This window comes from Chlorocebus sabaeus, chromosome 10 (assembly GCF_047675955.1).
Source record: "Chlorocebus sabaeus isolate Y175 chromosome 10, mChlSab1.0.hap1, whole genome shotgun sequence".
NCBI lineage: Eukaryota > Metazoa > Chordata > Mammalia > Primates > Cercopithecidae > Chlorocebus > Chlorocebus sabaeus.
In genome coordinates this window covers 94,979,370-95,002,776 of record NC_132913.1, presented here as the reverse complement: position 1 = coordinate 95,002,776, position 23,407 = coordinate 94,979,370, and the positions used below count along the sequence as shown (strand labels likewise).

The window sequence follows — 23,407 nt, the reverse complement described above, 5'->3', positions numbered from 1 at the left end:
ATGGACTGGATTGTGTCTTCTTCAAATTCATATGTTGTTGAAGCCTGAGCCCACTATATGACTATATTTAAAGACAGGACGTTTAAGGAGGTAATTACAGTTAAATGGGGTTCCTAAGGGTGGGACCCTAATCTGACAGGGCTGGTGTTTTTGTAAGAAGAGGAAGAGAAACCAGTGATCTCTTTCCATGAGTGCACAGAGAAGAGGCCATGTGAGGACACAGAAGAAGGTGGCCATCTGCAAGCTGAGAATAGAGGCCTCGCCAGGAACTAACCCTGCCAGCACCTCGATCTTAGATTTCGAACCTCCAGAATGTCAAGAAAATCTATTTCTGTTGTTTAAGCCACCCAGTCTGTGTATTCTGTTATGGCATCTGGAGCTGACTGATATACGAGCTATGTGACTTTGAGCAAAACACATATATTTTGTCTACCTTAGTTTCTTCATCTGAAAAATGGAGATGATAAAAGTTCCTTCCTCATGGGGTTTTTGGCAGAATTCAGTGAAATATAGTTTAAAAGCACTTGGCCTGTAGACAGGTAGTAAGTACGCCATGTAGCTTTTACTATTCAGAAGGCTGAATTTTTGCCTCAGTATCCCTGCCCAGAATCTGGGTCTTCCCTGTAAGTGGATGCTGCCTCCCAGTTCTCTAGCCCCACACAGGATTCTGCCAGTCCCCTCTCTTGCTGTTCCTGGCACACTCTATCAATTTCGGGTTCTACTAGCACCACTCAGAACTGTCACCTGCTTTCCTTTTAGCTGTTTGCACTCCACTTGCCAACATCATCTCCACCCTGAGATTGTCATGTCCTTATGTTTACATACTTTGACCTATCTACCAAGTGGCTCATGGTTGAGCCAGCCTCTGTATCCATTTCCCATAACCCCATCCTCTCTGGTCCTGGTTCCATCCCATCAGCTTGTATGTGTGGAATGGTCCCCGATACTTCCTGCCTCCTTTAGCATTTGGGCTTTTTATACAGACTCATTGACCTGTGGCAACTCTAGATTTTTCTCTCTAGAAATGTACTGGGCTGGAAAGGGGCGAGTGGATAAGCTTGTTTTGAAGCTGCAGTTGCAGAGTAAGATTGCTATTTTAGGTTTTGTTTTTAAACTTAGGTCATAGGCTTACTTGCGTTGGATTTTAGGGGAAATTATCTATGCATGTGGGGCCATGGTCACAGGCCAATTAGATACAACTTCCCAGCATCAGTCCTTCACTCAGCAAATTGTTGCTGGTTTTATGTGGGCATTGGGATCTGTGGCTGTCTATCTGAGGTTTGTTGGGTGGTTTTCAAGCAGTGGTTGTCAAGTTTGCAGTGATTCCGTGTGTATTTTCCGTTGCCGTATACCTCAAACTTAACAGCATCAAATAACACACATTTGTTATCTCAGAGTTTCTGTAGTTTTTAGACTTTTAAAATTGCAAAATGATACAAACTCATTATAACAAGTTGAAACATTGAGAAGTTTACAAAGTACAAATGATACATATGTCCTCCTTACTCCCCTCCATTCTGAGTCTCCACAGAAATAACTACTGTCGACTGTTAAGTGTATCCATTCCGATTTTTTTCTATGCTTAGATGAGGACACATTCACACTCATGTACCCACTTTTTTCCCCACTTTAAAAAAAAAAAAGAAAAAAACAACAAAACAAGAATGGCTCATACTTAAATTAGGCAGGACTGTTGTTTGCAAGTGATAGAAATGCTGTGTGAAATATCTTAGGCAAAAAGAAGAATTCACTGCCAGAAGAATTTAAAATCACAGGACTCTCTCTTTTTTTCTCTGCTTCTGTCAGATCCGCATTGTCCACAAGCTAGACCTGTGGTCACCAGGAGCTGCCTGGCTCACACCCTCAGGCTTCCCCATACAGAGAGCTTGTTCCTCTGCCTTCTTTTCTATATAAAATATTCCCAAGGAGGTCTTCAATTGGCCTCATGTATCATGGGCTGGGCGCAGTGGCTCTTGCCTGTAATCCCAGCACTTTGGTAGGCCGAGGCAGGCAGATCACCTGAGGTTGGGAGATCAAGACCATCCTGGCTAATATGGTGAAACCCCATCTCTATTAAAAATACAAAAAATTAGGCGGGCGTGGTGGCACATGCCTGTAATCCCAGCTACTCAGGAGGCTGAGGCAGGAGAATCACTTGAATCCAGGGTGCGGAGGTTGTGGTGAGCTGAGATCGCGCCATTGCAGTCCAGCTTGGGCAACAAGAGTGAAACTCCATCTCGAAAAAAAAAAAAAAGTACCTTTGCTGCAAGTAACAGAAAACCCAATTAAGAGTGACTTAAACAATAGGGGCTTATTCTTTTCACAGAACAAGATATCTAGAGGGTGGGTGGTAGTTATGTGGCTCAGTTGTGCCTGCATTCTAGGCCAGCTTCTCTGAAGATCTCTAGGTCTTATCCCCTGGTTGCCACATGGATAAGGCAACTCTAAACACCATGTCCTCACTTGACAATGTCTTTCTTTATTTCTTTTGTTTTCTGAGACAGGGTCTCACTCTGTTGTTCAGGCTGGAGTGTGGTGATACAATCACAGCTCACTACAGCCTCAACTTCCTGGATCAAGTGATCTTCCTGTCCTGGCCTCCCTAGTTGCTGGGACTACAAGTGCATACTACCACGCCCAGTTAATTTAAATTTTTTTTTTAGTAGAGACAAGGTCTTGCTATGTTACCCAGGCTGGTCTTGAACTCCTTGGTTCAAGTGATCCTCCCAAAGTGCTGGGATTACAGGCATGAGCTACCAAGCCTGGCCAGTAATGTCTTTGTTAACGTGGCTTCTCTCAAAAGCAAATTCTGAGACAAAAGCTTGTATGCACTGACCTGGGGAGGTGACTGCAGGGCGCAGGATCAGGGATCAGGGCGGGGAGTGGGGAAAGCAGGGAAAGAGGGGTGGTTAATAGCAAGGTTCATTACTGAGCTGGACAGTGCCGTGAGTAACTGGTGCTAGATTTTGCTGGGACCTCCTGGGGTGCCTTGTGCAAGGCATCTCAGAACTGTCAACCTGGGGGATCAAAGAAGGAAGCATTTTTCTGTCAATACCCACTCCTCTAACTAAACAACGTAAGAAGGAACATAATTTCCACTTAGTGCTTATAAATAAGTAGTATACATAGTTCCTAGCTGCATAGTATTTTGTTATACAAGTGAGCCTATTCTTTTCTTAATGGACATTTAATTCACAGCCCTGGTTTTTATCAAGATGCTATAAACATCAAAAGGGGCATGACTTTGGTGAGGGGATCAATACCAGGGCTGAGGACTCCTATTTTATCCCATTTCAAGACTTTGGCTGGGCAAGGTGGCTAATTCCTATAATCTCAGCATTTTGGGAGGCCAAGGTGGAAGGATCACTTGAGTCCAGGAGTTCAAGACCAGCCTAGGCAACATAGCAAGATCTTGTCTCTAGAAATTATTTAAAACTTAGCTGGGCATGGTGGTATGCACCTGTGGTCTCAGCTACTTGGGATGCTGAACTGGGAGGTTGCTTGAGCCTGAGAAATTGAGGCTGTAGTGAGCCGAAATTGTGCTCCTGGACTCTAGCCTAGGCAACAGAGTGAGACCACCATCTCAAAAAAAAAAAAAAAAAGACTTTGGCACATTAAAAAAATATTTCATTTTGCTAAAACAATTCTCTCACACTAACCTATTCAGAACAAAAATAGAGAAGAGGTAAAAATAGCTTCTAAGTAGCCAAATAGATGACAGACGGTCATGCATTCCAGATGGAATGGGCAGTCCTGCATGCAGTGTCACTCTGGTTTTGTCTTAAATCTCATACACTTAACTTGTAAGTATCTTGTATCTTTATTAGGATCTCACTTAACCTCATTTTACTTACAAGTTTAACTAGATTGGTATCCCAGTTACTATTTCCACAGCAAAGGAGAAGAGGAAGGAAGCTGTTAAAGGAAGTCACACTGACAAAACCAAAATTTAAAAAGTGACCACTGACAGTCACAGAGGAGGCAAAAACAAAACAAAATAAAACAACAAAAAAAACTTTTTAAAAATGACATAAATATGCAAAGAAGATTGGCATTCTATCTACTCTACAGAACCGTAAAAATCTCTGAGGTTCACAGCCAGAAAGAATGGTTAAAATTGCACTCAGAGTACTCTTCAGGAGGCAAGGAAATGAATAATTTATTCCATGCCATTCTATCTTTGCATGCAGTATTGACTCAGTATGATTATTCTTTTTCTGTAATATGTTTTAGAGAGATTTTCTAATAAGTAGATTTAAAATGATGAAAAAGTTGGTTCTTGCTTGAACCCAGAAGGTGGAGGTTGCACTGAGCTGAGATTGCTCCACTGCACTCCAGCCTGGGCAACAAGAGTGAAACTCTGTCTCAAAAAAAAAAAAAAGTTGATTCTGAAAGCTCTGGGGAACTTCACTTTCCAAACAACCATTTTCCATGGAGTTTTAGCCAAGAAATTACCTCCAGCAAGACAGAAGGGGAATGGCTTCTCTGCCCCTCTGCACAAGGGGGTGATGTCTACCAGCCTCTTCCTCTAATTTAGGCCAGTGGTGCCGTCTTGGGAGTGCACTTTGACAGTCACCTTCAGTCCTTGCATGGTGATGGCTTCAATTGGGGAGGCAAATGATCTGCCTTCCTAGAAATTTTTGGACATTTTAGAGGTGAACTAGAATGCAAAGGGTAAGAAAATTATCCTTTTTCAGGAAGAAAGGAATTTGGGAACTTTTTCTACAAAAACTATAAATAACACACGTGCCATTCATGCCTTGTTTAGTTTGTTTTATTATTAGTAAACAGTAATATCCCAGCAGTGACATCAGCTAACCAGAATATTTGTGTGTGTATGTGTGTGTGTACTCACGTGTGTGCAAGTGCTTGAATTTAGCTAATAGTGTGGGATAGATTCTTTTTTAGGCCTTGTTCTAGAATCTTGTAGTCCATGCGCCAATCCTGATATCTCTAGTGTTATTACTGTTATTAACTCTGTCACTCCATTGTGTCTGTCCATTCACTGTCTGTTCTTCTATTTGTCGTTTTTCTTTGTCTCACATGCTGTGATAGATACAATAATGACCCCCCAAAAGGTGTCCATGTCCTCACAACCAGAACCTGTAAATGTTACATTACACAGCAAGGGGAATTAAGGTTGCAGATAGAATTAAAATTGTTTATAGCTGGCCTTAAAATAAGAAGATTATCCCGAGTCCTTAAGTGGATAAGGTAGAGGCAAAAGAGTTAGAAACAGAGAAATAGCATTGTGAGAAAAAACTGCTACCGATAATTTTGAAGATGGAACAAGGTCCCAAGCCAAGGAATGTGGCAACTGCTAGATGCTGGAAAAGGCAGGAAAACAGATCTCCTCTAGAAGCTCTAGGAAAGAACGCAGCTCTGCTGACACCATGGGTTTAGCTCAGTGAGACCTATTTAGAACTAACCTCTAGAACTGTAAGACAACATATTTATATTGTTTTAAGCCACTGAGTATGTGGTAATTTGTTATACCAGCAATAGGAAACTAATACACATGCTCATAAATTGCATTTAAGAAGTATTTGCTGACTGGGTGCGGTGGCTTATGCCTGTAATTCCAGTACTTTGGGAGGTTAAGGCGGGTGGATCGCCTGAGGTCAGGAGTTCAAGACTAGCCTGGCCAACATGGTGAAACCCCATCTCTACTAAAAATACAAAAATTAGCTGGGTGTGGTGGTGGGTGCCTGTAATCCCAGCTACCTGGGGGGCTGAAGCAGGAGAATTGCTTGAACCCGGGAGGCGGAGGTTGCAGTGAGCTGAGATCATACCACTGCACTCTAGCCTGGGCGACAGAGTGAGGCTACGTCTCGGAGGAAAAAAAAAAAAAAAAAGACGTTATTTGCCACTGGATGCAGTGGCTGATGTCTGTAATCACAGCCCTTTGGGAGGCTGAGGCTGGTGGATCACTTAAGGTCAGGAGTTCAAGATCAGCCTGGCCAACATGGTGAAACCCCCGTCTCTACTAAAAATTACACAATAATTAGCCGGGCGTCGTGACACATGCCTGTACTCCCAGCTACTCGGGAGGCTGAGACACTAGAATCCGTTTGAAACCATGAGGTGAGGGTTGCAGTGAGCTGGGATCATGCCACCGCACTCCAGGCTGGTCAACAGTGAGTCTCTATCTCAAAAAAAAAAAAAAAAAAGAAAAAAGAAAAAAGTATTTACTTTGTGCTTAACATTGTACATGGGGGAAAATACAAAAGTAAAGTAAATGTTGTGACACTTTCTCACAAGCCGTTGATATTTCAGAAGATGAAATGGCATTTTATTTGCTATCCCATTAGCTATCATGCGATGCTCATAGTTGCCTAGGTAATTACTAATTCATCTAGTCATCTACATTTATTGACGGTTTTTTCTGTACTGGGCATTGTGCATACAAAGATAAACGAGATATAATGATGAACAAGATATAGCTACTTAATATAAACCAAGAAAATTCTTCATATCCACTACCACCCAGTCAGCTTTTCCTGCAGTCTGTTCCCAATCACCCAAGTCCTTAAACTCCAAATCTACAAAATAGAGCTGAGGTTTTCAACTAGTGGTGTATGTGAGTGTCATTGCTATGGTGGGCATTATGTGGCAGATAAAAATGCAATACCTGGATCTGTCAAAGTAAAATTGTGAAATGTTCAGAATGAAATCACAGTGAAAGTAGTATATATTAAAACTGTGGAAAGCAACCAAAGTGGTATCTACATAAATATGGAGCCACTCTCTTTTGTTGTTAATTTATTATTGTATCATACCATAATCAATGTGATATCACCCATATGAAATCAAACATTTTTTAACTTGTTGAGATTTCTTTTGTGGCTTGTTTTTTTTTCTAAATTTTTCTCACTCTCTAAAGCAAGGTAAAGAATTACCTAAGGAGCTTTTACAAAAAGATCTGTAGCAGTAGTCTGCCAGAAATAAAATCTCAATAAGTTAAAAAATGTTTGATTTCATATGGGTGATATGTTGTGTGATTATGATATAATACAATAATAAATTAACAACAAAAGTGAGTGGCTCCATATCTATACATTTGGAAACTAACAAAGCACATCTATATATAATTCTCTGGATAAAGAGATAGTCAAAATAAAATTGTGAAATGTTCAGAATGAAACCACAATGAAAGTAGTATATATCAAAACTGTGGAAAGCAGCCAAAGAGGTATTCAGAAGGAAATTTATAGGCTTGATCTTTTATTAGAAAATGAGAAAGATTCAAAATAAAGTACTCAACTCAAGATAGAAAAGGAACAAAAATAAATCCCAAAGAGTAAATGAATTTACAGCAGATTAAAGATAAAAGCAAAATTAATGAAGCAAAACAACCTTCATAGAATTGGTTAATAAAACCAAAAGTTTGTTTCTTGAAAAAGATGAAAAAAGCAAACAAACTTTGGTTGTAATAAACATACAGTATTAGCATTAGTAGTAGTAGTAGTAGTAAGGAAGCATGTATATGATGCTCTATGGCAGAGACATTCTTTACCCACCAGAGGTATGTGTGCATCCATACCTTTCCAGTCACTCTTGGTTGAGTTCGATGCTGGTGATTGAGCTACAAGAGGAGTGACATGTGCCATATCTGAACCAAACCATTTACAAGCCTGTGTGCAATCCTTCAGCTCCTGTCTTTCTCTGCAGCTGTGATCTGGAAAGCCATGTGCTTAGACAGTGAAGCCATTGGATGGATGCCTCCTGGTTTACTGAGTTCCCAAAGAGAGGACAGATGCTCGGGAGTTGCCCAATTGCCATAGCACTCGTGTGAGCAAGAAATTCAACTTTGGTAAGTCTCTGGCCTTTTTTTTTTTTTTTTTTTTAATTTTTTTGTGAGATGCAGTCTTGCTTTGTCGCCCAGGCTGGAGTGCAATGGCATGATCTCGGCTCACTGCAACCTCCGCCTCACAGGTTTAAGCGATTCTCCTGCCTCAGCCTCCTGAGGAGCTGGGACTACAGGAGTGTGCCACCATCTCCGGCTAATTTTTGTATTTTTAGTAGAGTCGGGGTTTCACCATGTTGCCAGGCTGATCTCAAACTCCTGGCCTCAAGTGATCCACTTTAGGACGCCTCAGCCTCCCAGAGTGCTGAGATTATAGGCGTGAGACACCCCACTGGCCCTCACTGGCTCACGTTTCAATGTAGCATAGCCTCTCTTATCCTGATTAATTCATGTTTTGTAAAATGTGTTCTTTGAGAGTACCTCTCAGTTATTAGATAAATACCTGTAACTTACCAATTTAATTTTAAAGTTAAAGTGTAGGAAGAGAGTAGAAAAGGAAAGATAAGCCAAGCTCTTCCAAGTTCATTATTTTTCCTGTTTGTTGACAGACAAACATACTGAAGTCCTAATCAGTTACAAAGACCTAATAGGCCACATTATGTGCATCCACAAATACATATATACCTCCAAGTCTGTAGGAAATAAAAATGTCCAGCCACCTCCGGTATTGTTTTCTGTTTAAAACATTTTTCTTAATTTGTTAATTCACTGTCACTTTAGAAAGATGGTAAGATGAAGCATCAGCTCTTTTTTAAATCTCTTCAATAAACTATCGTTGTGCTTTATCACAATTCACTCATTACAGCATATTTCCATCAAAATGAGAGAATGAAAATAAAACAAAACCAATGTCTGTGCATTAAATTACCTGTAACTGAATTTGACCTGATTCTGATGCTAATTCTCATATTAAGAATGCAATAGAGCAAGCCACTTATTAACATTTATTGAAATGCTAGTTCTATGATATTCACACAGGTGTGTTTTAAAGTGTTAGTCATATTTCTAAAATTTACAAAATATTGAAGCATGCAGTGGTTAAATGCATAGACTCAGCTTGCCTGAGTTCATATCCCAAGTCCATCACCTTAATAGGGAGGCGACCTTGCCTATGATTTAACCTGTTTGAGCCTCAGTTTTCTCTTATGTAAAACTGGAATGACAATAATAACTACCTCAAGAGGTTATGATGGGTATTACAAGTGTTACTGTATGTAAACCGCTCAATTAACATTGTTGTGGCTGTTGTTGGTGATGATAATGATGTTCGAGATTAAACAGGTTTGAGGGTGGTCCCAGAGCTGTCACTGGTGAGCAGCTTTGCCTCTATCTGTGTGTCTTTGAGCAACTTACCCTCACTCATCTTCAGTTTTCTTGTGTACCAATGCAAATAATTATAGTTATTTGATAGACTTCCAGAGAGATTAGAGTATTACAAATAGTGGTAGTGCAGAAATGAGTATACAAAGCCCTTAATAAAAACAATTATTATGAAAACTGATCATTGGTAAACTACTATTTACCTATATAGCACAAGTATCCAAAATAATATTCTCTGTTACCGTGCTCTTCCACTTCTTCCTGTGCCTTCAACATTGTTATTATCATCTCCTGAACTACAGGTCGAATTCTAATACCAAGAATTCGAATATATTACCTAATATTCTTTTGTGTTTGTATTTTTAATGCCTAGATTTCATAAGATTTCATATCTAGAAACTTGAAAATCTTTTTGTTGTTGTTATACAGATTTTACTTGCCCATGTTGGATTTGACTCAGAGTCTACATGTTTGCTTTATCTTTTTCCTCTTTTCTTCCTCTTCCCCTCACTCGGTCCTTCTGATCCTCCTTCCATTGCTTCCTTCATCTCTTCCTTCTTTATAATTAGGTATGCCTCCAAACTGTGCTCCAGGAAACTCTCCATGGTCTAAAGGACTAGGTCTGTTTTGTGGAAGAGCAGCTTTGAGAATGTAGCACCTTTTTTTGGCTTTCAAATGCCCATCTAAGTGATTACCTATCTACTCTGCCACACAGAGGCTACCATTGTTCAGTTATTGCTTTCACTCTCAGTTTTGCCTAAACTTCACATTCTCCAAATGCACTAAATATTAATTTCAGGTTGCAATCATTTGATCATTTAAAACTCATGCTTCTTTCTTAAATGCTACTGTAAACTTACTAGCTCCAGATTCCTATTGATTACTGATTTGAAGTCCTTAAAGAGAATGCCAAACAATTAAAATTCGATGTAGCCTGGCAAAAATACCACAAGAATATAAAGTTATTCCAGGGAAAGCAAACCATTTCTTCCTTGAATTCTAGGGCTATATCCATTTGTTTGTTTGGCACCAAGTTGCAGGGGAAATGGAATTATCTAGATTGTCTTCAATAAAGAGGATTCTTACTTTCTGAAAATGTCAAAGCACATGGACTGTTTTAGGACTTGAGTATATTATTCATATTTTATTTCTAAAGAAGAAAACATACCAATGAATATTAACAGCGATTGTGTGGAACTTATTATCTCTTCTCTGAAGAGAGGAGGATGATTGTGAGGTTTGAGGACGTTAGGAAGAGAATTACCTCTCCAGGCATGCTTGGCAAAGCTCTTAGATGAGGAAGTGTGGGAGAAGGGACTACCATGAACTTGATAGATTTGTGGTCAACCTCCTTGGCTCTTCTGGGGAGTAGGGGCACATTTTTGCATATTCATTTTGAGGGGGCAAGATGATATCATGGTAAGAGAACAGGCTCTGGAGGCAGACATAGCTGGCTTGGTTCCTTCATCTGTTAAATAGGGACAGTAATGACACCTTCCCTCCTCCAGGGCTGTTGTGAGGACTGAGTGACAGAATGCATGGAAAGCATTTAGCACAGTTCCAGGCACATGGTAAGCTCAGCAAATGTCTAGTATTGTTATGGTTGTATTAACATTATTGTTATTTTACTATTATTGAATTCTAGAATTTAATAATTCAGTTTAGTTATGGAATGAGAGTTTTTTTTCTCCTCTAATCCATCATGTGATCCTTGATTTCAACATCTGGCTTTACAATTAGAATGGCTTATTTCTTCTCATGCATTTTAAAAATGTTTGCTAAAATATATTAAGAGTAAATCTTCCTATTCTCTTCCTCGCCACCCTTTCTCTTGTCCATTTAAATGCATTAAAACTGCTTGTCCAATGAGGCTCTTACTATATGCCATATAGACATCAGAACAAAGTGGTCACTTGCTCCTGCCATTGGAGATACGGATTTGGACACAGTGGAGCCCTGTTGGATGAGACAGTGTTCTAGGACTCTCAGGGGCTTGGCTGCTTGGGTTTGAAGGACTTGGTGCTCTCATTCTCACTAGGGGTGATTTCCTTTTTGGAGCCTGGGGGTTATTATGGGGCTGTTTTGGTCTGGTGTCTGGGGACATCTCTAGATATCTGTGTTGGATTCTGGGAAGCGTTTCCTCCTTGGTTAATGAGGCTGCTGTATGTGAGAGGAACATATCTCAATCCCTCCGTGGCCTTTGTCAGCTGCATGGATGCTGGGAGAAGTGAATGTCAGCCTCTGGCTGAAACTGAGAGGCGACAAGGGAACAGAAACCTGCCAACAGACAGGCACAAGGTCAGCACTGAGACTGCAGGACTGAAATCAGAATGTGTGCCCAGGATCCTGTTGGCTTAAATGATCGGTGATTGCTTCCTCACTTCAATGATGTTTTTGAATATATCTTTTATTTACAGAGCACTTTCATGTACATCAACTTGCATAATCTTTACAAGAGTCCAGTCACAGGGGCAGGGGAGGTCTCACCCTTGTTTTATGGAGAAGAAAATGGAGGCTTTTCTCAATAAATTTTCCTAATATGTGTCAACCCATTTTCTAACTCTCGGTCCCACTGTTTAGAGTGTTTTCTTGGTTGGGCTGACCTTATTTCTAGGTAAAAACCATGGCTTGAGGCCACGTGGGACAACCTGCAGGCACCAGATAACTTCTGCTTTCCTGCATGATTTTCTGAGATTCCATCATTTTAACCAATTATTCCTCTGCTTTAGCCAGTACCTCTCTAAGTTCTCTCTTAAAAATGCAAAGAATCCCTAGGAGGGGTAGGTAAGTCATCAATGGTAAGTCAGTTTGTCACATTAAATACACTCTTGACAACCCGCTGAGATCAGGACAGTTAGGGATGGAAATAATGATGGCAGATGGGGAGAGGAACCTCTGGAGTTTGATGCACTGTCTGAGAAGGGCAGGCTGAGGGGGGTCCATTGGTTTTCTATTGCTGTGTAACAAATTACCACAATCTTAGTGGCTTAAAATGACATCCATTTATTATTATACAGCTTCTGTGGGCTTGCCTTATCTGGGTCCTCTGCTCAGGGTCTCACAAGGCTGAGATTAAAATGCTGGCTGGGCTGCATTCCTTTTAGGAACTTGGGATCCTCTTCCAGGCTCACATGGTTGTTGGCAGAATTCAGTTCCTTTGGGTTGTGGGACTGAGGCCCACATCTCCTAGAGGCCACCTGTAATTCCCTGCCATGCAGCCTTCTCCATAGGCAGTTCACACCATAGCCATTTGCTTTTTCAGTCTCTAAGATGGAGTGTTATATGGTGTGATGTAATCGTGCGAGTGGCATTTTGAGGTTTCACCTGAAAATCTCAATCTTTAGTCAAAGCTGGGTGCACATTCTCATGGGAAACAGCTGGTAGGAGCTGAGTAGTGGCTGCCACCTTGGGAAGGGAAGGATTCTTGGTTTTCCAAAGTCTCTGCCTTCCACTGGTGCTGCTTGTGCCTGCTACCCAGCCTGCTTCAATCATTGGCTATGCCCATTTATCTGTTGGTGGCATTTGAGTTTATGACAGGGGATTATAATCTTGAAGGAACCTGAAGAAGTGTAGGACTCCAAGAAATGGAATAAAAATGCTCTGATTGAGGAAAGGGAGTGGGCAGAGGTAAATATGGATCCACACCCTCCCATTTGTCTCATTTTAACATAAAAGAAGGTGGGACTACACAGATCCGGATTCTATTCCTGGCTCTTCACTCACATGTGTGGACTTGAGCCTGTACTTTAATCTCTCTGAACCTCAGTTTCCTCATCTGGGAGGCTGCTCTTTCCCTAGAGTTTCTCAAATAGTCTTGGGTTGGGGCTAGAAATCTGTAATTTTGACAAAGGCCCATGGTGACATTTAATGGTCAGGCAAGTGTGGATACAAAGTCCATTCATAGTTGCTTGGATTTTGGATACAAAGTCCATTCAAAGCAGTGTCACCATGCCTGGCTAATTTTTATATTTTTAGTAGAGATGGGGTTTTGCCATGTTGACCAGGCTGGTCTCCAACTCCTGACCTCAAGTGATCTGCCTGCCTCAGCCTCCCAAAGTGCTGGGATTACAGGCATGAGCCACTGCGCATGGCCTTAGGCACCTATGTCTGTTCATGTCACTCTCCTGACCAGTGATTTTTCTCCTGCCTGCATATTAGAACACCAGATAGATGCCCAGGTCCTACCTCTGATGTTAGAACTTGAAGGCAGGGGCAGGGGCAGAGAAGGCTTTGGAAAAGAATCTCCCCCAGCAGATCCTAATATGCAGCTGGGGTTAACCACTGCTTTATAAAGAGGCTGAACATTAACCAGCAGCTATAGGCTTAGGAAATAAAGGCCAGCTCCTGGTGAATGGCAGTGACAATTGGGGCTCATCTGACAGGCAAGGATTCCGGAAAAGATTTCAGTTCCAGCAGGAATATTCTCAGGGAAAAAATATCAAGAAGTTCAGAGTTTAGGAAACTGAGTCAGAAACCAAACCATATAGACTGGTCCATCACAGCAGGTCATGGGAAGTGTGTATGTAGTACTTTGGGTCCCCCTTCCACCACCAACACTCCCTTCCCAGCCACCCACAGCTGGCTTCCTACATTGATAAAGCCATGCTATTCAGGCCTGTTTGGGTCCTGAGCAGGCTGCAGCTGCCTGCTGGGTCACTGCAGGGGTTGACAATTTGTGTCTTATCTCTCAAAATAGTTTGTAAGCTACTGATGGGGCAGAGCCACTCAGCTCAGTAAAATGCAGGGGCCAGTAAACGTTGGTTGAATGAATGAATGAGAGGTTAGCATTCAGCCTCACTGTGAACATTTGCCTGAGTCTGATGCGTGGGGTCACTTCGATGCACTCTCTCACTCTCAACCTTCCTGAGAACACAGAAGTTAACGTCTGTCTCTAAACACTCTCTACCAAACTGAGTTCAATCTATAGACAGATGATAATTAATGAGAGGCCCAATTTATACAAAATCTTTTATTTCCAGCCAAAAGCAAGTCGAGTGCCTATAACGTCTTGGTTTAAAATGCAAAGCAATCATTTTTCTTTTCTTTTCTTTTTTGAGACAGGTCTTGCTGTGTCACCCAGGCTGGAGGGCAGTGATACAATCATACTCCATACTCACTGCTGCTTCAAACTCCTGAGTTCAAGAGATCTTCCCATTTTAGCCTCTCAAGTAGCTGGGACTACAGGCACATGTCAATTTTCTTCTTATTTTTTTTTTTTGTAGAGATGGGGATCTTGCTATGTTGCCCAGGCTAGTCTTGAACTTCTGGCCTAAAGCAGTCCTCCTGCCTTGGCCTCCCAAAGTGTTGGGATTATGAATGTGAGCCACTGTGCCTATCATTTTTCATTGAAAAGAAAAATCCTTTTGGTTTTAGAATTTCAAATTCTGGAACACATTTTCCCAGCTAAGGGAAATTTTTAGTAACTTATAGGTGTGGAAGCCTTATTGTAGGCAAACTTGGATTTTAATATTACACTATCATGTTTGAAAATAGAAGAGAATTTTAAGTAGCCTAATAAAAATAATGATTATTATAAAGCTTTGTGGTTAAAAGGACATGAGATTTATCAAATTGTACAATTTAATATTGCATCGTCTATTATTTGTTATTCATGCCTCAAGAAATCTGTAAAAATGACAGGACATGAGGCAAAGAAGGACACATATGCTTCATGAAGTCCTGCTTGGGGTAGGACTTCGCTTCTCCTGTAAGGACAACTGCTAAAATATAATTTGGTCAATTAATTCACATATTTTTGGTCCTATCTCTTTGTAATACACAACATTGGTTTAGTTTAATAACTAAAGAAAGCCTCTAAATATTTCACAGCTGACAGTCCTGATGAAAACTTAACTCATAGCAAAGTTGTTTTTTATTTATGGGCTTCTAGGGGCATCCGTGGTGCTCCACAAAGCATGGGAAAGACAGGTTTATGCTCTGGGCCTTCTGTGAGTGCTTAGCATTTAGATAGCAGTGACAGTTACGAGCGTGAGTGGCTTTGTGAGTTATTTGGAATGATAACCTCCTGGTACGAATGACAGGCAGTCCTCCCTGGGGAAAGATGACTATACTGGGTATGGTCATATGGTCACCAGTCATGGCATTGGGAGTCACTTTTCTAGAAGCAATGATAAGCATTTAAGGGGCAGAAGGATTGGGGAGGGTAGCAGGGAAAAATAAAGGCATTCAAAGTGAGGAAAGCAGCATGACCCAGGCGCAAAGGTGCTGTATCTGGTGTGTTCGTACGACATATTTTGGGGACAGAATTCAACGAGGCTGAGTAGCAGGGTAGACCCAAAAGGTGAAGGATCTGGACAGGCAGACCTTGGCATTCCAGCAAATGGAAAACAGAAGGTTTTATATTGAAGATGTTTGAATAATGATTTTTTTTGAATGATTACCATACACAGGTAATTATAGAAGTGCTCCTACATTGACTCAAAGCAACCCTGTGATGTAAACACTATTTTTAGTATCACATGTTATAGATGAGGAAATGGAGCACAGTAAAGTGGCAGAGATAGGATTTGAATCCAGTCTGTTTGGTCCAAGAGCAAATACACTTAATCACTAGGCTGCCTAGTATTCCTTAACATAATAAGTGGTATTTAAGGACGGGTAAATCTGGTGGTGATGCGCAGGGCTGATCAGAAGGAAAAAAGTGTGGGGTTGGGAAATCCAGTTAGGAGACTGTCGCAATAATTATAGGCATTCCAGAAACCATTCTTATCTTTGCTTCCTGCAAATGAAATGGATTTCATCCATTCCCACTATACCTATGCTAAATCCAGTCTCCATCATCTTCCAGTTCCTCCCTTGCCCCCCTCCACTCGCTTCACACTGTGCAGGAAGAGGGCTTTTGTAAAGAACAAACCTGATTATGTTGCCCCTTTGATTAAACCCTTTGTGTAAGATCCATACTCGTGAGTTATAAGATTTTTCGTGAGCTGGCTCTTGCTTTTCTCTCCAGCCCCATGACTAGGCACTGGTGTCCTTGAGAGAGAGTCTTACTCTGTTGCTCAGCCTGGAGTGCAGTGGTGCGATCTAGGCTCACTGCAACCTTCACCTCCTGAGGCTCAAGCGATTTTTGTGCCTTAACCTCCTGAGTAGCTGGGACTGCAGGTGTGTGGCACCATGCCTGGCTAATTTTTGTATTTTTAGTACAGACGGGGTTTCACCATGTTGCCCAGGCTGGTCTTGAACTCCTGACCTCAAGTAATCTGCCCTCCTTGGCCTCCCAAAGTGCTGGGATTACAACTGTGAGCCACCATGCCTGGCCTTAGGCATCTGCGTTCTTTCATGCCACTCTGCTGACCAGTGATTTTTCTCCTGGCTGCATGTTAGAACACCAGATAGGTGCCCGGGTCCCATCTCTGATGTCAGAACTTGGGGCAGGGACAGGGGCAGAGGAGGCTTTGGTAAAGAATCTCCCCAGCAGATCCTAATAAGCAGCCAGGGATAGCCAATGCTTAATAGACAAACTGAACTCCACGTTCTGGAGCGACCTGCTCTCTTCCCTCTCTGGGCCTATGCTGTTCTTTCTGCTTAGAGCACATTTTCCCTCATCCCATTTCACCTGGTTGACTCCTACGTAGTCTTCGGATCTTATTTATCACTACCTCCCTAGTGCCTAGAAGAGTGCACACAGTAGACTTTCAATAAATATCAGCTAGGATTAGTTAAATGACTGAATAATGCCCCCTGCAACCCAGGATGTCCACATTCTAATCCTCAGAACCGGTGAATATGTTACCTAACATGGCAGAAGGGACGTTGCAAATATGTTCAAGTTAAGGATCTTGAGATGAGCAAATAGCTTGGATTGTCCAGGTGGGACCCATGTAATCACAGGGTTCTTATAAGAGGGAGGCATTGCATTGGAGGGAGGGAGGAGATTTAAGGACAGACGCAGGTATCAGGGAGGGAATGCTGGTCAGGGGCAGTGGCTCACGCCTATAATTTCAGCACTTTGAGAGGCTGAGGCAGGAGGATCACTGGAGTCCAGAAATTTAAGACCAGCCTGGGCAACATGGCGAAATCCCATCTCCACAAAAAAATACAAAAACTACCAGTAGTGGCCCCTGTAGTCCTAGCCTCTCGGGAGGCTGAGATGGGAGTATTGCTTGAGCCTGGCGGGTGGAGGTTGCAGTGAGTCAAGATTGTGCCACTGCATTCCAGCCTAAGTGACAGAGTGAGACCCTGTCTCAAAAACAAAACAAAACAAAAAACAAAGTGAGAGAGGCAATGCTATGCTTTGAAGCTTTGAATGCTGGCTTTGAAGCTAGAGGAAGGAGCCATGAACCAAAAGAACATAGGTAATCTCTAGAAACCAGAAAAGCAAGGACACAGATTGTCCTCTAGAGTTTCCAAAGAAAGCACGGCCCTGCCAACAACCTTGATTTTGGCCCAGTGAAGTCCACTTCAGACTTCTGACCACCAGAACTGTCAGATAATAAATCTGTAACAATAAATATTGTTTTAAATAACTAAGTTTCTGTAGGCCATTGAAAACCACCTATGAAAAAATGTAGTAAATAACTAAGTTTCTGGTAATTTGCTACAGCACCGATAGGAAACAAATACATGTGCCATATCTGAGAAGCTTTTCTTCATCACCTCTTGCCCCAGGGGCAAGTTAAGTGCTTCCCCTGCTCACTCCTTTACACTTTGATGTTTCTTTTCTGTGCCTCAGTTTTTCCATGTGTAAGACAAGTACTTACTTCACTGGGTTCAGATGAGGATTAAATGAGTTAATATCCACAAAGTATTTAAAATAGTCCCTTTCCCATAGTAAGTGCCCAATAAATGTTACTGTTATTATTACCCCATTACTGCCCACTTATCACACCATTGTATTTGCTGAATGAAGTAAGTGAGTGGGAAAAGAGATTGAGGAGTATGATTAATACTTCCGCCTGTCTCATGGGCTGGATCCTGGAAGAAAGGAATCTACCTTTCCAGGGCCTCAGCAATCGTTCCTTCTAGAACCTGACTACCAAATATTTTTGCCCCTTCATTTTGCCCTTTTGGAGGGTCTATTTCCTGGGTTTCCTCTTGCACATCCCCCTTGGCTCCCTGCTCTATTGTCTGGAAGCCTGGGGCCTTGCCATGCTTACTGGCGGCTGCAGCTCCAGGAGCACAGCGTCCAAACCTTGAGTCCCTCTGCTGCTTTCAGGAGAGAATGTAGATCATTTCAAGAAAAAAGGAGAGGGATGAGTCAAAGAAGTGTAGATGGCTTCAAGCTAGCTGACTCAGAGAATGACTAAGAGAAGAAAACTGGAGAGGATGGGAGGACAGTAGCTGGGATGGCTTCCCTTGCTGGCTGTGTGTCCACGGCACTCTACCCAGCTGCCCCAAGCCTCAGCTTACTCTCCTTCAAGTGGAGCTGATGACGGCACCTGCTTACAAGAGTATCATAAGGGTTAAAGGAAAAGTGACCGTCGAGCAATTAGCACATGCCCCATCTGCACACGGCACCCTCTAAGTGTCAGCTGGCATTCATTTGAGTAGGAATGATGAGAAAAGGGTATGACCTGTAACAGCAATTTTCCAACTTTTTGGCCTCATAAGGGCTCCTTTATAGTCTTAAAATATTATTGAGGACCCCAAAGAGCTCTTGTTTATATGTATATCTAGTAATATTTGCCACATAAGAAATTACAACTGAAATATTTTAAAGTATTTATTAATTCCTATAAGAACAATAATAGACCCATTATATGTTGACATATGATTTAAAAATAAAACATAGTTAATTCTTCCAAAACAAAAATAATTCTGGTGGCATTGCTTTACATTTTTGCAAATCTTCTCAGTGTCTGACTTAATAATTAAGACAGCTGCATCCTCATATCTGCTTCTATACTCAGTCTGTTGCAGTATCACATGTCACAAGTCAGATAGCCTCTGGAAAACTCCACTGTACACTTGTGAAAGAATGAGAGTTAAAAAGGCAAATGACATCTTGGCATTATTATGAAATAGTTTTGACCTCAATGACTACCTGTATGGATCTCAGAGGTCCCCAGAACACACTTTGAGAACCACTGACCTATAAGATCTTTTTGAAAAAATGTTTTCAATCTGTGTATATAGACCATGATAAAAATGAGATTAAATATTACCTCCATCATATGGGCAAAAATGGAAAAGTTTCTGAGAATATGAAACTTTGGGAGCTCTCAACCTCTGTTAGTAGGAGTATAAATTATATAAATTGGTTTGATTACTTTATTAAATGTTACTAAATATCTCTTTAAAGTTAAAAATGCTCATATTCTATCATCCACTTATTCTGTTCCTTAGGAGAATTAAGAAACAAATTATGATACAGTTACATAATTGATGACCACAATTGAAGACTATACTGAGTAGTAATAGTAATAGAATACCAATGAATAGAAACATATAATTCACATAATAGAATGCTACAACTAAAAATGAATTAACTAGAGCCATGTAAACATGAGAACATCTCAGAAAAAATGGTGAGCACACAGTAAGAGATTCAAGTTCTGTGTACCATTTATTTTATTTTAAAAACATTATTATTATTATTATTATTATTATTATTGAGACAGAGTTTCACTCTATCACCCAGGCTGGAGTGCAGTGATACGATCTCGGCTCACGGCAACCTCCTCCTCCCATGTTCAAGCAATTCTTTTGCTTCAGCCTCCCAAGTAGCTGGGATTACAGGTGTGCACCACCACTCCTGGCTAATTTTTGTATTTTTTGTGGAGACGAGTTTTCACCGTGTTGGCCAGGCTAGCCTTGAACTTCTGGCCTCAAGTGATCCTCTCACCTCGGCCTCCCAAAGTACTGGGATTATAGGCGTGAGCCACTGTGCCTGGCCAGTGTACCGTTTATGTAAAGTTTGAAAACATGCAAAGCAAAAATACATGTTGTTAATGAGCACACACATATGTAGTGAAAGTATATAGTCATGCATGGAATGAGAAACACCACATTGAGGACAATGGTTACCCATGAGGAATGAGATAATGAAATCAGGGAGGGGTCTTGGAAGGCCTTAACTGTATTCATAATGTTTTACTTATCTATTTAAAAAATTTGAATTAGAAAAACCTAGTTAAGTTCTGCTTAAGCTGGGCAAAATAATATGGCAAGAAAAGAAGTCTGATAAAAATGATAATGACAAAAAAATTAAAACTCTGCATAAAGCCTTTGGACAATGACCCCCAACCCTTCGCTCATGTTGTCTATATGGATGGTGCCTGGTTATGAGGAGCTGGGTTTCAATTGTTCATTGATGATTGATTGCAGGGTGCTTACCATGAATTTTCCCACAGCAACAGTTAAGCACATTGCCTAAGTGCCTAGACTAGGCCCATTTGCCCGGCTCACAGAAACCTATTAACTTTACAACCTGCCTAACCAATGGTAAGAGATGAGCAGGGTTGAGAGGTAGTTGATTGGGAAAGTTTGTTCTGCTTAGAGATTCAGGAACATGTCCTCTCTCTGGCAGACCTGGCCTTATCCTTCCTCTACCTTCCTTTCCAGCCACGTATTGGGATAGGAGATTCTCATATTCCTGAACCAGTCGAGGTTGGCTAGGGTAGAAACCCTGTCCAGTAGGATAGCCTGGGGTAGGTGAATGGTAGGGGAATTTGGGGATATAGAGAGATATGGGAGGGGCCAAACCTGCCAGCACAAATCCCTGAGTTGGAATAACTTTTTTTTTTTTTTTTTTTTTTTTTTTTTTTTTTTTTTTTTTTTTTTTTGGAGACAGAGTCTTACTCTGTCACCCAGGTGATCTCAGCTCACTGAAACCTTTGCCTCCAGGGTTCAAAGATTCTTGTGACTCAGCCTCCTGAGTAGCTGGGATTAGAGGCGCATGCCACCATTTTCAGATAATTTTTGTATTTTTTGTAGAGTTGGGGGTTTTACTATGTTGCCCAGGCTGGTCTTGAACTCCTGACCTCAAGTGATCTGCCTGCCTTGGCCTCCAAAAGTGCTGGGATTACAGGTGTGAACCACCAAACCAGGCCGAGCTAAAATAACTCTTGATTCTCAATCTGCTTTGGAGTCATCCCTCACTGATTTTCTGCTAAGACTTCTTTTACTTCCTCATTTACTGCCACGTGGTTTCTAACCTGACTTACCTCTTCTGTTCCACTGTGGAAAAAGCCACTGTGCCACGAACCTCCTGGAGCCTGCCACACAGTAGACACTCAGTTACTGGTCACTCCATAATTTCCTTCTAGGTGGGGCTGAAGGTTTGGTTGGAAAGAAAGATTTGAAGACGTGTTTATATACATTTTACACAAGATGGAAGCGGCATTGGTTGTCCCTCCCTACCAATCTCAACAAGTGTCAGCTCTCCTCCCCCACTGCCACTCTTCTCAGCATCTGCAGTGAGCACTCAGCTTGGGGATTTGGCAAAGAAGGCAAAGACTAAAAATAAAAAGCAAAAGGAGAGTTAAGAATTTCAAGCATTCTCTAGGAGCCTCCATTAACTGTTGGTTCCGATATTCATTGAAACGTAGGTCCAGCTCGTTACAAGTACCTTTGAATTACATTACGAGTTTTTTTTAAACAATAATAACATATTTAAAAAGACTGCTTATCATTGGGCATTCCTTTTCAGTACTTGTTACAATGATATGTTTCAACAGCTATAGATTATAGGCGTATATACTTTTTATCTTTTTATTCTCTATGCTCCTACCTAGTTGTCACATTTGTTTTTTAACACCTGGCAATATTCTGTCAGTGGCTATTAACGGAGTAGAGAACATGTGTTCTGGAGTTCTAACTCAGGAAGAACATCAAGACCTGAGAGGGTTGATTCAAGAATTAAAGGTCACAATAGATGTAGCATATTTATAATAGTATCTAGACAGCATAAAGGCTGACTAAATGTTAGCTGTTATCTATAATCATATCAACTCAATTAACTTCATCTTCTTTACAATGTAAGAGTAACTTCTGGTTGGGAGCGCGTAGGGCGAGGGCAAGAGTAGGGTCTCTGGGGTGAGGCACTTGGAGAGGTGCCAGGGTCATTTAGTAATGCTACAGCAGATATTTTTTAAGCACTGCCTGTTTTTTTTTTTTTTTTTTTTTTTTTTTTGCCAGCTTAGCACCAGACACTGAGCTAGCTTCCTGGTCCTTGAAGATACAAAAAATGAATGTCATTTTCTGCTCTCAAGTTGCTCAGTGTGTAGTCAGGAAGATGTGAAATGAGGAAACCGCACGTGGGAAGAATGTTCATCCCAGGAGGTCAGGGAGGAGCTAGACCCACACTGGGCTGATGCTCACACTGAACTGGGTAGGGTTCCTCCTAGGAATTGGTCAACTTTTTAGGCAATGACACTAGAAAAAATGCATAGAAGCCAGATCATGAAGCAGGTTGTATGCAGTCATAAGGAGGCTCCCCTCGCTCTGCCCTCAACAGGTAATTCGAGAAGTTAAAAAGCACAGGAGGGACAGAAGAAATGAGTAATGAAGGTTGATTCTTTATTCCTGTCTCACATTTGTTTCCATCTCTATTACCCCTGCAGATTGGGCCCTCCGTAGCACAAGGGTTATAGTTGGGGAAGAGGAGGAAAGAGGAGAGACAGGAGAAATTCTAGATAGTGACAGTGGAGAGGAAAGGGGAGTTTTAGGAGCCCACTGGCTGGTGCAGTCATTTGTATTTAAGAGATGTATGTAATTTAAGCTTCTAAAAGCCAGAGACTGCCCTAAAAAATAAATTTCCCATGCTGTGCAGCAATTCATCAGTACCAAACTTCATCTCCTAGTTATTTATGAGTTTGCATAACTTGAGTAGGTGCCAGGCAAATTTTTCTGAGTTTGATTCTTCATTTAGTATGTTTATTTTTGAATATTTTCTAAAGTAACTTTTAACCAAGTTAAAAGTTAGATCCTCACACTGAAAGGTGAAGAGTATTAATGTTTGGGAGTAAATAAAGCAGTCATTCCAATAACTCCCAATCTGAAACAAACTTCTCTCAATTATGAGGCAATTAAGCAAAGTGAGGTGGTGTTTTGACGTGAGGTATATGAATAACTGAGACTGTAAAGCTAGCAGATGGCATATCAACATATCAAGTTTGTGAGGTAGTTCTGTGAAGTGAAAAAATATGTACAGTTCCAAAAAATATTGAGGTTGACCTAAATACGTTTGCTTATGCTATATGAGTACAAGGCTAACTATGCAACGTTGTTTAAGTGATGACTAGGATACTATTTAAATATCTGAGAGAACAAGTTGATTCCTTTAGCATTTTTTTTTGAGCAGTCATTTCAATAAGTGCC

General features: G+C 41.2%; 1 long non-coding RNA gene across 9 annotated transcripts in view; it reads left to right on the top strand.

Moving 5' to 3' along the window:
- Nucleotides 1–23,407, top strand: part of LOC103217718 (uncharacterized) — a 267,900-nt gene that overhangs the window by 29,299 nt on the left and 215,194 nt on the right. For all 9 annotated transcript variants that reach the window (XR_012094288.1, XR_012094287.1, XR_012094284.1 and 6 more), the window contains one exon: nucleotides 7,672–7,813. This is a non-coding gene — a long non-coding RNA (uncharacterized lncRNA). The remainder of the gene's footprint in view (nucleotides 1–7,671; nucleotides 7,814–23,407) is intronic.